Raw genomic sequence first — 16898 nt, 5'->3', positions numbered from 1 at the left:
TCCCACACAGGGAGCTTGCACATTTCCAAAAAACTTTCCATATTACCCAAAATCACTATTAAGCTGCACCTGCATTTGGTTGAAACTTGTTGGGCATGTTTTGGAACAACAAATTGGAAGAAACAACAATCTTATGTTAGGTTTCAAACAGTGAGGTCTCAGACTCTGAACAAATAATTCTTAGACTCTGAGATGAAATAACTAATCAAATTATAAATTTCACAACTGACTATATACACAACTAGTTTAGTGGGATTGATCATTGAGTACTAATCTTTTACGACGGACTTCGTCTCATTCTTGGGTTCCATGCTTGGAATTTAATCTTCATAATAGAAATGAGTTTATTAAGCGCATGTTTGTCAGTATTACTGAGCTGGAAAATATTGATGCTAATGGGCAGGAATAAGAGACAGACCATGAAGCCTTCTACAAGAGGGTGAAGGCTAGTTTCATAAAAATGGAAATAAAATTTGAGAAATCTGTTTGCTCAAACTTCTCTTTCCAGTCCGTATTTAATGGCAATTATTTCTCCATTTTTTGAAATAATTTCTTGTTGTTTTGGATAAGCTTTGTGAAGAGGATTTGCAGCTGGCGTTATTAGCTAAGCAGGATGCTGTTTTAGATGCAAGGATTTTTTTTGAAGCATAAAGCAAGATCTATATAATTTTCATGTCTATGATGATGAATACATGGTTATAGTATCTTTAGCCAATGTGGAAGAGCTATTGATTTCAGACTATAGATTTTGATTTCATGTAGCCTTCACAAGGGTAAAAGTAATTCTTAGGCAAGTTTAAGCAACAGAGACATATGGAGGGGTTACAGCAAAGTTTCGCATCTGTTCTCTTTGTTTGTAATCGCAATTTATCCCTCTTTAATTTTGGTGTTTGTATCTGGAAATTTTCAATATTTAGCTCTTCTGTTTACATCTCCAGTTGTTGCAAAAATATAACATCTTGAAATCTATAATGCAGTTCAAGACAAACCTTCTGTGTACACTTTCAAGCCTGTTGAAGAGAAGATATTTGAAGCAAAAATAACTGATGTGTTTCATTATGGATACACTATTGAATCACATATTGAAGGGAAGCCTTTGCGTGGGTTATTGTTCTCCTATAAACCTGGCTTTGCTCATGCTGTACATGCTTATCTCACCAGGTAAATTTGAAGGAACAGATGAATGCTTTCTAGTTTAGGCATATTAGTTTCTCCAGATTTTGCTGGACTTTGCTATAGATGTGTTTAGCAAATAAGGTGTTCACATTCTATTGTTCACCTTGTCATGATAATTGCCTTAGATTTCTTTCAGTTATAACTTCAAAGCATTGTACGAGGCATTTTAACTTTATTATCATGTGCAGGAAGAAACTGGCCTCAGAAGCAAGTGCTATGAAATCAAGTGAAACACGAAAGCCTAAATTAAAGATTGCTCGTGCAATTAAGCAATCTGTGAAGAGAGCAGAAGATGGGCAGGCAAACTCTGTTATGGATGTAGAATCTCCTGCCCAAGGGACTGCCATGGAGCCACTTGCTTCGTCATTAAATCAACCTGTAGCCTCATCTGATATGTATCAACAATACATGGTTTGTCGTGGCCATCTTTGCCCTTTGTTATTGGTGATTCCTGTTTTTTAGTCGTTGGATTTAGAATGTGTTTTTAGTTCATTCTAATTTGTCATTTTAAATGGAGTAAGAAGCAAAAAAGTAAAGAAATTATATTAATGTCCATAAATGAACAAATTAGGTCAATGAGATTGAAGTACATCAATGTACTATGTTGGTGTAGGGGTAGCTAAGAAATCTCCTGAAATGGAAAATTAGCAAACTAAGAATATAATATTATAAAGGGTTAAACCAAAATATGTAAACCCTAGACAATGAAACAGAGTCTGACGGTCTAAAAGGAGAAGATGCATTCCTTTAACAAGGAAGTTTGTATTGATGATGGGTTGAAGCCATAGAAATATTTTAGTCCTACTGTGCATTAGAATCAGAGCGTGTAGCACAATCAACCACCATGAAAGCACAATTGCTAAAGCCTGATTGTAATCTAGAGCAGTGTTGCAAACATTGGCATCGGGATAAAATCGCAAGGGTAAAAAAAAAATTCATAAAAATCGAGAAAGGCGAACATCAGCAAAATTAAGATACCACCAAAATATCAGTAAAAATCTGCAAACATCGGCTAGACCAAAAACTGATGATTTTGTGATAAAATCGGGAAGTTTGCAACACTGGTCTAGAGAATGGATAAGGATGTGAGGGCAAGACGGCTAGCCTAGGTGGAAGTTGAGTTTTCCTCACTGAAGCTCTTCTAACAATCAAGGATGATAGATCCCTAATGGAAGAGAGAAACCAATGTTGATGGGAGCTCCTCTACCCCTTTCACTCTGGCATAGTAAGCCTGCTCTAGATATGAGCACTATGGCAGCCATTGGGGAATATGCTTGAGAAAAGCTACCCTTAAGGATGAGTCAAATTCTTGCTTATCAAGGTTGGGGCATGCAAGGATTCCTTTATTACCTGATGGAGCATCAAGTGCTCTGAAACCGAGGGATGTTTAATGAAGGGGGTGGAGCTCATGCTAGGTGTTCACTGACACGTTAATTAATGTCATGGCCATCTTTTGCATTTTAACTTTTATTTATCTTTCATTGTGGCCATTTTATGCTTTTACCTTTCTTGTAGTTGCATCAACCTCTAGGGCAAAGTTTCTAGCTTAAACTCAAAGATTAGGATATAAGGGTGCCAATCCTAATGAACCAATGCCAACAAACCCATAGGATGACATGAAATCAGGGGAATGATGAAGAGTGGTAAGTATGGAGTGGTTATGGACACGCTACTTCAATCCAAGTTTCTCAATTAGTGCCCCTCTTATAACCCTAAGGCCTTAGAGGAGGTCCCACTGGACTATGGTCAAAGACTAACTCCCTTGCTAAGGTGAGAGAACAAGTATGCAATTGATATATATATATATATATATATATATATATATATATAACTCTCTTTCTCCCTCTTTATACACACACACAGATATATATATATATATATATATATATCTGTGTGTGTGTATAAAGAGGGAGAAAGAGAGTTATATATATATATAACTCTCTCTCTCTCTCTTTATACACACACACACACACACACACACACACATATATATATATATATATATAGAGATAGATAGAGAGAGAGAGAGAGTACAATGAAATTGACGTAATATGTGTGAAGTGGGTAGAGTAAATGTGTGGATGCCATTGAAGAGTGGACAAAAATTAGAGGAGTGGGACGTGAATAACACACAACCTAGAGTTTAGTGTGTGTGTGAGAGAGAGAGAGAGAGCAATGAAATTGATGTAATATGTGTGAAGTGGGTAGAGTAAATGTGTGGATGGCATTGAAGAGTGGAGAGAGATTAGAGGAGTGGGAAGTGAACCCTCAACCTAGAGTTTATTGACACTAAGAAAATGTTTAACACATCATCCATTGATTTATACTAATCTAATACCACAATAATGCCATTGCAATTCGTTAACTGAGCCATCACTTAAAAAAAGTACACAAACACATAACATAACGTTAAAAGGACTAAATTAATATTTAAAAGAATAAAGAATAAAATGATGATTGAAAGAAAGTCAAGAAGACTCCTAATATAGTGTTGAAGGGACATCTCCATGCTAGGAGATGCAACCAACAGGGCATAATAACTATTATGACAAATAATCTAATTTATGTTCATTATGGAAATATTCTAAGAGAGGATATTATCATGAGAAAACAAGAGACACTTCTCCTGTAAACTAGGAAAAGGTCATGCTTGAAAAGGTTAAGAAAAGCAGGAGGGAAAAAATATCAGTGACTATAACATTGAGTTTTCCAAGTATGTTATAAAATTATAACTCCTGAAAGATGAACAAGATGTAGTCTTAATATATTTCAAGGCACCTCATTATTAAATCTAAAAGGAATTCACCTTGTGAGATTCAAACATTAATGAAAATTGTACTAAAGCAACATACTTAGAAGTTAGGGGAAAAGGAATATAAATGAAACCAAGTGGAATTGAAAGTACTAGCTAAGTTAGGCACTCAAACTAGACTTTGAAGAAGATAATGTCACCGACTAAGAAAACGTAGAACTAGCCAATGGTTATTGTCATTTTCAATGAAGGACAACTACTCTACAAAGTGTATAAGCAAGAGAACATCTCAAAGGACACAAGTCAAAGTTGCATCCAAAATGTTGATTGGAAAACAAAAATGGGATATTTTTCTCTCTACGCAAGAACAATCTACAACATCCTAACTTAATCAATACTTGTTCCTTCACAGTCAAATCTCTTGATCAAAGTTCTTGGTCACCACCAAATGCATGAATGATTGAGAGAATTGTTGCTCAATCTGCTATGTGTTTTGTCATCTCGTAGAATAATCCCTTGGAGAAATGAATCCCAAGGGTTTCTAAGAACATCTAGATTTTTGTCACTTTTAGCAATGACGAACCTATCACATTAGAGTTAGGGCATGTTAAACCAAAGGGATATCCCTAGTAAAACAAATAAATGTAAGACACACTTGAAAACTGTGAAAAGCTTATCAACCTTGCATGAGTGATAGTGGCCAAGTCCAAGTTGGTAATGGAAAAAGGTGGAGAGAAGAAAATCAGCAAGATGATCTCGAATTGAATCTTGATAATTGAAAGCCCCTAAAATCCGAATCAATCAAACAAAGAAAGCATTTTGGTTTGAATAAACTCTCAAAAATTATGAATCTCCATAGTGGAAAGAAGGATATCATTTCATTGATTAATGTGTGAATGTCAACAATAAATTTCCCATGAGAGTGACAAAGACCGTACAGTCCCCTTATTACATTAATGCATATTATGTATGGCATGTGACTTTATTACCTTGAGTTACATAACCTTATTGAATGTAGTGTTACATATTGCCATTATTGGATAATATCACCAAATTTTGATGTGGTATTATTATTGCCTATATATATATATATATCGCATGATAATTGAGGCTTTAAAACTACCATGACAATTTCAGTAATTATCACGATAATTTGGAAATTATTGTGCTCTTTGTCTCAATATCACCTTCTAACCAAATTCTTGGTCTTTTAAGCCTCATTTTGCAAAAGTGCGTTAGAGTGTGGAATTATGAGGATGTTGTGACAATGTTTTATCAAACAAACAGAGTGGAAATCTCTTATTTTCATTGTCATACTCATCTCATGAGACACATTTATTTTTGTTTTGATCTGATTTTGTATCATCCTTGTCAATACTTATGACTCAAGACAGATATCATATTTCAATATTGATCTCTGATGTGCCACTTGACATCTTATTTATAAGTTTTATTTTCATATTTATGTAGCAATGGTTTGTTTGATTCTGATGTTGCTTTAGCAGTTTAAAAATTGAGATAAAAAATTCATTATTTCTTTGCTTTTCCCCTTTTTAAAAATTCCTGACAATTTCCAACATTTTCCCCAATATTGCTGATAAGTTATATTATAGACCTGCAGTGATAAACTCCTGATAATGATAAATGTATCATTGATTAAATGGCATATATGAAATTAATATCACATTATCATATGACCATTATCTCTAACTTTCCCAGTATTGCCAATAAGTTATATTCTAGACCCCCAGCGATAAACTCCTGAAAATGACAACACAAAAATAAACAACACATGATCATGTGACCATTATCTCTAACACCCTATTACACAAACTTCGGGAACCATTGAATTACAAAAATGATCTATGGGAGTGTTGCTGCAAAATCTAGCAGGATTTGGAAAGGGACACCCTACAAGGCAAATACTAGACGAAGTGGCAATAATGGGGTAGTACCAGTGACCCACTGTTGGAAACCAGGAGGCTTTATGGTTTAATTTAGATTTCCTTATCCATAGTAATTGCTTGTGAATTTAGTTGGCTTCTTATTCTATTTTTATTTTGATTCTTTCATCAAACAATTACCATAACATGAATATGAAGATCACAGAAACAAAAGAACACAAGACATAGGCTCCAAGCCAGGGCAAAAACCCTCGAAGGGGAAAAACATTTCTTCTTATAGAATCAGATCAAATGAAATATGCAAGACCCACAACCACAGAAACTTCCTCCTCTAGATGCCAAGTCAAACCTTCCTTCCTTCCAGACTCCAGCAGATCCATCAGCAGAAGATATCTTCTCTTTCAGAATTGGCTCAGCACTTCTGTCCCTTTCCTTTCTGCGATATTTCAGACCAAATCCATCCAAGTGTGTGTGTCCAAATGAGCTCAATCTTCCCTGTATTTATATAGTTCAGAGGGGGTGCAAATAGACATGTCCATTGGGGCAAGGCCGACTTGGCATCTAGAGGGGTTTCTGAACATATTTAAAAATACTTTTTCTTTTACAATAGGTCCAAATAGGACTTTGACTCAAAAACCTAGAAGCATGAAGAACATGCTTGTCTAGAAAAATAATAATAATTTTTTGTTTTCTTTTCTTCCGCTTTTTACATAAAATACATAATGGTGCAAATTATGAAGACTAAAACTTGTTACATTCTCCAACGCTTCATCTTAACTAGGGAGGTATTCATAACTGTACACCCTCGTACAAGGATACTCTCAAACTGAAATATTCTCATAAGAAGAGTCGGATTATAAGCCATATTTAAGCATCATATCATAACCAACATTGTCAACATAGCAAGGCCTTGAATAACAAGCTCCATCTTTTCACTAGATCAGAGCACAATGCTGGGAGGCTTTATGTGAGACACCACAATACCTCTTTAACACACATACCCCATCCAAATGTTCACTAGGTATGTTCTTTTAGGATTATTCTTGTTTTGGATTCCCAATCCTCAAAGAACGTGGGTCCTCTTCGACCATCCTTGTCTTGGATACCTACCCAATCCTCAAAGAGTGTCGGTTCACAAGACTATTTTCTATCGTGGATTCCCAATCCTCAAGGAATACTAGTCTCTGATGCTTATCTAATCCTCGGGACCCCATTCTCCCTCCATGGCCTTCACTAGACATACAAATGTTAGTCCTAGCCTAGTGCATGACTCGTGAAGGAGAGAATAAAATGTCCATTATCACTTCCTCTTAACCAGGGAGGATATCTTCATTCTCTCCCAATTAGAGAATAAATCATTGCTCCTTCTTAAACATTTAAGGGGACTTCTTACTCCCTCTCAAGCATAGAGGAGATTCCTTACTTCCACAAGCTCTTTAGCTTGTCTCAAACTTCATTAATACATCAACTACTAGTTCTTCATGAAGATCTTCAAGTAGTAACTTCATGGCTCCTCCTTCTATGCATCTCATTATATTGAGCTTTTGTAATGGAGCCAAACTTTCTTTTGTGACAGGATTCAGGGCATTAACCATTCATATCACTTTCCTCTAGTCATCATCAACAAAGGAATTGCATTGTGCCAATCAAGGTGGAACTCAATCATAGCTTGCTCTAATCATGGAAGTGATCTTCAATGTCATCGAAACATTGTTTTATCCTTTTGTATTGCTACCTTTCAATACCAAGATGATGTAGTCATTTTGAACACGTAATCCTTCAAGGATTACCAAAACCATCCACTCAATCCATGTATTCTTTGAATTGAGCCCTTATCTCCCATTGCATCATCCTTCCAGGTAACAAAACTATATGTCGTGTAGAAATTTCTGTTTTCCCACCCCGGTTTTCAGTTTCTCCTTATTTCTCCCATGTAGTTAAATGCCCATTCCCATAACCATACATTTAACAGACTGAAAAAAATAAATATTGCTGAAAACACAAATTCTGAAAATTTTTCAGAATGCTGGAAATTGCAGAATTAAAAATCAGCAATCAAAAACAGCCATTAAAACACATTAAAACACTGATATTTTTGGTCAACTTGACCCTGGAAAAACCCCCTACAACTCTTGGGGAAAACCAGTTTGAGAGCTCTTCTTTATTTCTGAAAATTGCCATTTACAGTGAGAATTATTCAGCAAAAAATAAGCAAACAAATTTACAACTTATCTCCTTTCCCGTGCCTCACAGCAATCTGGAAATTACAGCAAACATGACAGCAATAAATGCTGTATGGCCTCCGTTTTGTGTGCAGAAAAATCAGCAAACTGCTCCTCGATTTTTGTGCAAAAATCTGCCTTTCACTATGTGCTGAATCAGCTGTACAAATCTGCTCAACTGCTGCCTTGGAATGTGTGCCAAGCTGCTGTCTCCTTGGAATGTGTGCCAAGCTGCTGTCTCCGGTACCAAATTTCAACACTCCCTCTTACCGAGGAAGGTGTTCCTCACCACACCCATCTTGTCTCTGAAGTAGACATGCTTGCCCCGTGGTAAGGCTTTGGTAAGGATATCTGCAACCTGCTCATCAGTGGAAATATACTCAAGCTTCACAGCTCCCTTCTGAACATAGTCTCTGATGAAATGATATCTGATCCCAATATGCTTTGACCTGTCATGAAATACTGGATTCTCCGTGAGTTTAATGCAACTCTGATTATCACAGTAAATCACTGAAGGTCTCAACGGCTGACCAAATAAGCCAAACAACATCTTGCGAAGCCAGATAGCCTCACAACTAGCTAGACTGGCTGCCATATACTCTGCTTCCGCTGAACTCAGTGCTACTGACTGCTGCTTCTGGCTGAACCATGACACTACTGCTGAACCCAACCCAAAACAACACCCTGAAGTGCTCTTCCTATCAGAAGCACAACCTGCCCAATCAGAATCAGTGTATCCTGCCAATCTCACTCCATCTCCCTGCCTGTAGTCCAGACCATAATCCACTGTCCCCTGCAAGTACCGCAAAATGTGTTTTGCAGCCACCCAGTGAACCTTCCTAGGCTCACACATAAACTGACTCATCGTGTTGACTGCAAAACAGATATCTGGTCTAGTGTTGACCAAATACATCAAGGAACCAATCAGCTGCCTGTACAATGTGGGATCCACCAACTCGGAATCCGAAGCATGAAGCTTCTTCCAGTTGGTGATCATCGGTGTCGACATGGGTCTACAATCCTCCATGTGGAATCTGCTAAGGATGTCCACAATATACTTCCCCTGCCCCAGGAAGAAATGCCCCTCCTCCTGCCACACCTCCAAACCCAAAAAGTAATGCATCAAGCCGATGTCCTTCATCTCAAACTCCGCCGCAAGATCTCTCTTGCAGTGCTCTATGAGTCTCTCTGCACCTGTAATGATCAAGTCATCCACATACAGCACCAGAATGAGAGGCTCCTCACCAATCACAATAAAGTAAAGGTTCGGATCTGCCTCACTCTTTGTGAAACCCATCCCCTGCAAGTATGCATCTATCCTGGAGTACCAAGCTCTGGGAGCTTGCTTCAGGCCATAAAGGGCCTTCTTCAATCTGCACACATGGGACTCCTTCCCATGCACCTCAAAGCCCTGTGGCTGCTCAATGTACACCTCCTCCTGTATGAAGCCATTGAGAAATGCGGTCTTCACATCCATCTGGTGGATCTTCCAACCCATCTCTGCTACTATCGATATAATGGAGCGGATCGAAGTGTATCGAGCCACAGGAGCGAAGGTCTCCTCATAATCAACTCCCTCTACCTGGGAGAACCCTCTAGCCACAAACCTCGCTTTGAATTTCTCAATGCTGCCATCTGCAGCATGCTTTACCTTGTAAAGCCATCTGGAAGTAACCACGGATTTGCCCTCAGGCCTCGGCACCACCTCCCAAACATCATTCTTCATGATAGAAGAATACTCCTCCTGCATGGCCTCTCTCCAGATCTGCTGGCTAGCTGCTTCCTCATAGCTAGAAGGCTCAGAGTCAAGGATGCTGGTAACCATCGCCATATAGCTACAAAACCTCTCAGGTGGTCTACTCTCTCTGACCGGCCTCTTCGGCTCGGCAACAGATGTGGCATCTCTCAAGGTGTCCTGAAGCCACTTGGGCTTCCTCTTCCCTGAGCGCACTTCTCCCACTGGAGAATGAAACTCCTCCTCCTCATCATCATCAGTAGCCTGAACTCCTGACTGTCTATCTGCTGTCCTCCTGCCTGCACCTGAACCTGTAGAAGCTGAGGTACCGTGTGAACTGTCCATCAGTGGACTCCCTAGTGAACTGCTCTGTGAACTGCTCTGCATGCTGCCCGGAGCACCACCCCTCTGGCTCGGCGAGCCACTGCTCACTGATGGACCTGACATCCTCATAGATGTACCTCTGGATCCTCCTGATCCCTGCCCACTGGATCCCTGCGACTGACTCAACTGCTGCTAAGGGTCTGGCTGATCCAGATACTCTAACTCCCGTGACCTCCTAAAGGCCCTGTCCTCCTCGAACTTCACATCCCGTCTGACAACAACTCTCCTCTGTGCAGGAATGTAAATCCGAAAGGCCTTTGAGGTCTCACTGTAGCCCACAAAGATACCCTTCTCTGCGGTGGGCTCTAGTTTGGTCCTCTTCTCCTTGGGTATATAGGAGTATGTAATGCATCCAAAGATATGAAGATGACCAAGATCAAGCTTCTTCCCAGAGAAAGCCTCCTCTGGAGTCATGTGCCCCAAGGCACGATGCGGACTCTTGTTCTGCAAGTAAACAGTTGTGTTGCAGGCCTCTGCCCACAAGAACAATGGCAACCCCTGATCATATAACATAGCTTTGGCAGCCCCTATGATGGATCCGTTCTTCCTCTCCGCAACCCCGTTCTGCTGGGGGTTGTAAGGAACAGTGAACTCCCTCCTAATGCCTGCCTCCCCACAATAGTCAACAAACTCTCCAAGGGTGTACTCTCCTCCATTGTCCGACCTCAAGGACTTGATCTTTCGACCTGTCTGCGTCTCCACAAGAGCTCTGAACTCCTGAAACCGCTTGAAGACCTCACTCTTGGTCTTCAAAAAATAAATCCAGGTCCTCCTGGAGTGATCATCAATGAATAACACATAGTACTCATATCCACTCAAGGAAACATGAGACATCCGACTGCTCACATCGGAATGAATCAAATCAAGTATCCCCGTCGCTCTGCTGTCACTGCTGGGAAAAGGGGATTTGGCAAACTTGCCCATCGCACAACCTCTGCAAGTATCAAAGTGATCAGTACTGAAATCTGGCACACCTGTAGTGATCTCCCGCAATGTCCTCAAGGCTCCATGATACATATGTCCTATCCTGCAGTGCCAAATCTCACACAGCTCAGAACTGCTAGCTTTGCTGTCGGTACTACTGCTCAATGCCAAAAGGGGCTGAAATGCAAACTTGTACACCTTTGCATGGCGTACACCTATCACTCTAGCTGAATCAGCTGGAGTGCCCCTGGGATACATCAACACCTGTCCTCCCCTGAACAGTACCTCATATCCTCTGTCCTCCAAAGCTGAGACGGATATGAGGTTCTTCCTCATCCCTGGCACATAAAGAACCTCTGACACCTTCAAGGGAGGTTTGGACTCCCTCTGAAATGTCACTGTACCCACCCCGACTGCTCTAACAACTCTGTCATCACCGAGTACTACCTCAATATCAGTGCCACTCTCTGAAAGCTCTGAGAAGTACTCACGGACTCCTGTCATATGACGTGAAGCCCCACTGTCCACATACCAGATACCTGAAGATGCTCCGCTAATCGAGGGAAAAGCATGCTCCCTCTGAACCTGTGTGGCAGGTGATCCTGCACTAGAGGACTCACATGTAGTGAACGCAAACTTTCGGTCAAAACGACCAGCAAAGTCCTCAATCTCTGCTGAAGCTGCCACGTCCTGGTTCTTCCCGTTCTTCTTCTTCTTCTCCGGACACACAACTGCATAGTGTCCCATCTTTTGACAATTCCAACACTTCACCTTGGAATAGTCCTTCTGTGTGTTCCCCTGTTTACCTTTACCTTTGCCTTTGCCCTCACCACTGCTTGTGGAAGCCTGCTTCTTCCCTTTGCCTTTCTTGCCTCCTGCCACCAGTGCTACATCCTCATCCTGCTCAACTGGCTTGGCTGCCCCAAGCTGACCTTTCCTGATCTCTGTCTGAATGCAATCATCCCAAAACCTCTCCCATGTGGGAAGGGTCTCACGTGCACAAACCCCATCAGCAAAGTTCAACCATGAACGGGGGAGGCCATTCACTGCAATCCGCACCAACTCAGTGGGTGGAATGGCCTCTCCAATCCCTGCCAACTCATCTCTCACATTGGTAATCTTTGTGAGATATCCAGCTGCACTATCATTACCCATCTTAATGTTCTTCAGCTTCTCCTTCAGGACCATCTTCCGGTTCTCATTGGTACTCTGGTAGAGATTGGACAATGCTGTCCACATCTCATGGGCATTGCTCTTTCCTCTCACATGAGGAATGCAATGGTCTTTGATTCCGTCTAGAATCAACCTCTTACCCTTATTGTTCTTCTTTTTATACTCAGCCAACTGAGTAACATCAGTGGGCACAACAACAGGGTTCTGTGCGGTATGCACCATGATATCCCAGACTTCTGCCTCCTCAAAGATACTCTGCATTGTCTCATTCCAAACACTGTAATTTGTATGCCCATCCAACCTATCCTCCACCCTCAATCCCAATGACATCCTGCTGTGCTAAAACTGAAAAATAGCACTGCTGTAGTAAAGATAAAACTGCTGTTTATGAAAAAATCAGCTTGCTGGAATTTTCTGAGTGAAAAATCAACAACTGTAATTTTTCCTTTTGCTGTCCCAAACTGCCCTTCAGCACTCAAGCTCTGATACCATGTAGAAATTTCTGTTTTCCCACCCCGGTTTTCAGTTTCTCCTTATTTCTCCCATGTAGTTAAATGCCCATTCCCATAACCATACATTTAACAGACTGAAAAAAAATAAATATTGCTGAAAACACAAATTCTGGAAATTTTTCAGAATGCTGGAAATTGCAGAATTAAAAATCAGCAATCAAAAACAGCCATTAAAACACATTAAAACACTGATATTTTTGGTCAACTTGACCCTGGAAAAACCCCCTACAACTCTTGGGGAAAACCAGTTTGAGAGCTCTTCTTTATTTCTGAAAATTGCCTTTTACAGTGAGAATTATTCAGCAAAAAATCAGCAAACAAATTTACAAATTATCTCCTTTCTCGTGCCTCACAGCAATCTGGAAATTACAACAAACAGGACAGAAATAAACGCTGTACGGCCTTCGTTTTGTGTGCAGAAAAATCAGCAAAATGCTCCTCGATTTTTGTGCAAAAATCTGCCTTTCACTATGTGCTGAATCAGCTGTACAAATCTACTCAACTGCTGCCTTGGAATGTGTGCCAAGCTGCTGTCTCCTTCTCCTCCCTGCTCAGAAATCTCTCTTGCTCTCTTGCTCTCCTTCTCCCAATCTGCTCATGAAAGAATGAATGACCTTTTCCTCCTTTAATATAACTCCAAACGACTTTTGGGTGATCCAAGTGACTTTTGGGTGATCTCTAAATCCAATGGCTGAAATAGATTTAGATCAATGGTTGAGATTAAATGCTCATTTAAATCCTATTGTCAAATTTTTCTTACTTGTTTCCTTTTAGACCAACATCCTTACACATGGTCCATCTTCGTATTAAAAAACACTTTCTCCATGCTTTCACTTTTCAATCAAAGTGCTCATGGAACGAACTAATCAACAAGCTATAATATCTTCTTCCTTGGAGTTGTCATTGTCCACTCTTTCTTTCTTCAGGAGACCATATCTAATGTTGATCAATATCATCAAACAAACTCTCCTTCCAGCCTCTTCACATGCTTTTGCAATATGCCTTACCAAGGAGCCAAGTCATATCCATGCAGATCATCAATATCAAATTTAACAAATTATAACATCCTCTAGTCAAAGTGTGATGTTAAAACTGCTACTTGCTCCCTCTGAAGTCAACATTCTTTTGCATGTTTTGTCTTCATATTGCAACAAGGTTTTGCTTCATCTTTCAATCATCAATGTGTTCTTGAAATGAAGTCATCAACTGGAAGCTTTAACATTAAGTCCATTGGGGTCCTTATAGTTCCCTCTTTCCATCATGCTCATCATGATCAAGGATACATCATCAAGCATAAGTTTTGCTTTGCTTTGTTCTTCTGTCCTCATTTTGTTTCCTTTATTATGTACCTGCAATTTGCATTGACAAGTACAACCTAGCAAAGTATACAAAGACAAGAGCATGATGTTAATTCTGTTAACCTAGGGTATCCATGGATTCTCAGAAGGTGTACTTCTGAGTTTCTAGTTACAAACCCTATATTTCTTGATCTAACACTTATTAGGGTTTTAGCGGAAACATCAGCCATAGGGTTTTCACTTTTAAGCCCTAGGGTTTATTAAATTCAATCCTTGCTAGGGTTTTACCACATACCTTTAGATTATACTTTCTAGAACTAGGGTTTTAATACCAAAAGATCATTCAGCCTTGTAAACCCTAGATACCTTTTTTCCAAGAGCTAGGATTACCTCAGATAGGGATTCCTTGTCTAGGGTTTTCCAATTCAAGTCCCATCTAGGGTTTACATACCCTAGATATCAACAACTACACAATTTTACAAACCCTAGATTCTTTGCAAAACTTCTACCAGTATGCTACAAAACCTGAATGCATTTTATTTTTAGATCCTAAGATCTAATTTGCACATTCAACTAAATACTCAAACCATTTTTCATCATACCAGTTAGGGTTTTCATCTCTAGGGTTACTCCTTTTATTCCACACTTTGATAGAGTTTACAAAACCTAGATGCCAAGACTTGTTACTTACAAATTGTAAAGTTCTACAACCACACATAAGAAGGTTGGTTGCAAAATTGTTAATTTTAGGTATGTTCTATGCTTAGAGCAATTTCTTTCAATTTTCACAGTTAGCTCAATCTCTTTTCCAGATTAGCAATCACATCAACATTAAAGTAAACTGCAGATAGAACATAAACATAAATCGCAGAAGACAAGCCAAGACAAGAGGACACAAGATGTGGCGCTAGCCAGGGACAAACCCCAATGCGGGGAAACCCTTGATCAATTCTTCTTATATGTTCTTCAATAGTTCAACAGAGAGAAAGAGAGAGAGAGAGATAGTACATTTACAATAGAAGTCAACACTTTGACTTATCTAGAAGATCATCTCTAAGAAGATGATACATGAGATCAATTGAGGACATGCTACTTCAACTGATTCTTCAAGGTGACTCCTTCACCTATAATTGTGTTGCATCTCGTCATCACGCTGCACCTCATTGTGCTGCACCATGGTACGCCCATCATCACAATGCTGCATCTCATCATGCTTTACTAATCATGACTGTATCCATCACTATACTGCATTTCCTCTTGCTGCACTATGCTGCACCCAAATGCATGGTGCAATACCTCAACATCCTGTTGCTGCTTCCATCACATCATGTTGCACTATGTATCATTGTGTTGCACCCCTGTTACTGTGCACTATGCTGGACTATCATACAATTGTAGTATACCATGTTGCTGCTTCCATCACAACATGCTGCACCCCTTTTCATTCATTCATGTTGTCTTCAACACCTCACTGTCCCATGCTACCCACACACCTTATTCCATTGTGCTGCACCTAAATATGATTGTGCTGTACCGAAGTCAAACTTTAATCCTCCATGCTGCTGGCTATGGCCTGCAGCCTAGCCCAACAACGACACAACCCAACTATCTTTAAATCTTCTCTTTCACACTCAGCAATTAAGGTACATGAGACCCCTCCTAAGACTGCGGTCTAGAACAGTGTTAAGGTCTTCACCATAACTTCAACTTGACTATGTTTAGGGCAGCTTCAATATAACAACGTACATGACTATTACCTAGAACCAAGACAACATAGAGGGCAACTAGATCCATGACAACGTTTAGGTCTCTCTTCTAAGTCTGTGTTTTAGGTAACATCTTCTTTAGGCAGCGGAGCTTCTTCTTACCCAAGACAACAACTATGTCTAGGGCATCTCCTTTCCCTTTAGTCCTGTGGCTAGGGCATTCTGCCTTCATGACTGTGTTAGGGACAACTGTTAAGTTTTGTAGATGTTCTATGCTAAGAGCAATTTCACTTTTCTCACAGCAATCATACAAGTAGATAAGCAAAATGTAGATAGAACATATAAGCAGATCTTATAGAAGACAAATCAGAAACAAGAAAAATGAATGTGTTCGTTTCGGCGGTCAACAGGATGCTTCAACCAGCAAAGTCTCCTTTGGTCAGCCAGCCCAGCATGTGTCACAACAACCCTCTAGGTAGCTCGTACTTTTAGGATGAGAGAGGAAGATGTGAGTTGAGTTTTGTGTTCAAATTCTCTCCAACTTTCCTGTATATATATCCATCAATGAGGGTGTGTGACACATCTGTTGGGCATGTGAGCCTACATTACAAAACTGGCTGACCTTGCACATATAATTTATTAAGAATAATAAATTCAAAATATAAGTTCTGCTCATCGGATTAAGACTATTTTTATATGGATTTTACACCTCTCAGAAAGAGGAATCTAACAAAAATATTAGCCTCTTAATCTGAGCATCAGAACATGGAGTTTGGACCTAGTTGTCCAATTTTAACACTCCCTCTCAACTAGGGAGAACTCCATCTATTAGTGCAATTAACATCGAGAGTCATCCCGCCGAAACTTGCTTTGCTGGCTTCTTTATTTCAGAACAGAAGTGGGTCAGTCACAAAGACATCATTCCCCGACTGACATAATCAGTCCAGAGGTCCCAGACCTCACAAATCTTGATCCCAGATCAAGTGGTTGGACCATGCCATCCTAGATAGAGAGTACGGCAATCTCTGATGCGTCCATCAGTCTTTGCTAATAGTCTCTAGCTTTTCCACACCTCATTGGCCAAATGAGAGGTACTTCCCATGAGCCCTGAA

The 16898-nt window shown here is 40.0% G+C and overlaps 1 pseudogene across 1 annotated transcript in view; it reads left to right on the top strand.

Moving 5' to 3' along the window:
* LOC149266179 (uncharacterized) overlaps positions 1 to 16898 on the top strand; it is a 209289-nt pseudogene that overhangs the window by 134011 nt on the left and 58380 nt on the right. The window contains exons 9-10 of the transcript XR_016260118.1: positions 978 to 1161; positions 1365 to 1587. The product of XR_016260118.1 is annotated as an uncharacterized LOC149266179 (transcript). The remainder of the gene's footprint in view (positions 1 to 977; positions 1162 to 1364; positions 1588 to 16898) is intronic.

Source organism: Pinus tabuliformis, chromosome 6, assembly GCF_031772625.1.
Source record: "Pinus tabuliformis cultivar Carrire ecotype Pingquan chromosome 6, CPIR1, whole genome shotgun sequence".
NCBI lineage: Eukaryota > Viridiplantae > Streptophyta > Pinopsida > Pinales > Pinaceae > Pinus > Pinus tabuliformis.
This window is presented reverse-complemented; position numbering and strand designations above follow the sequence as displayed.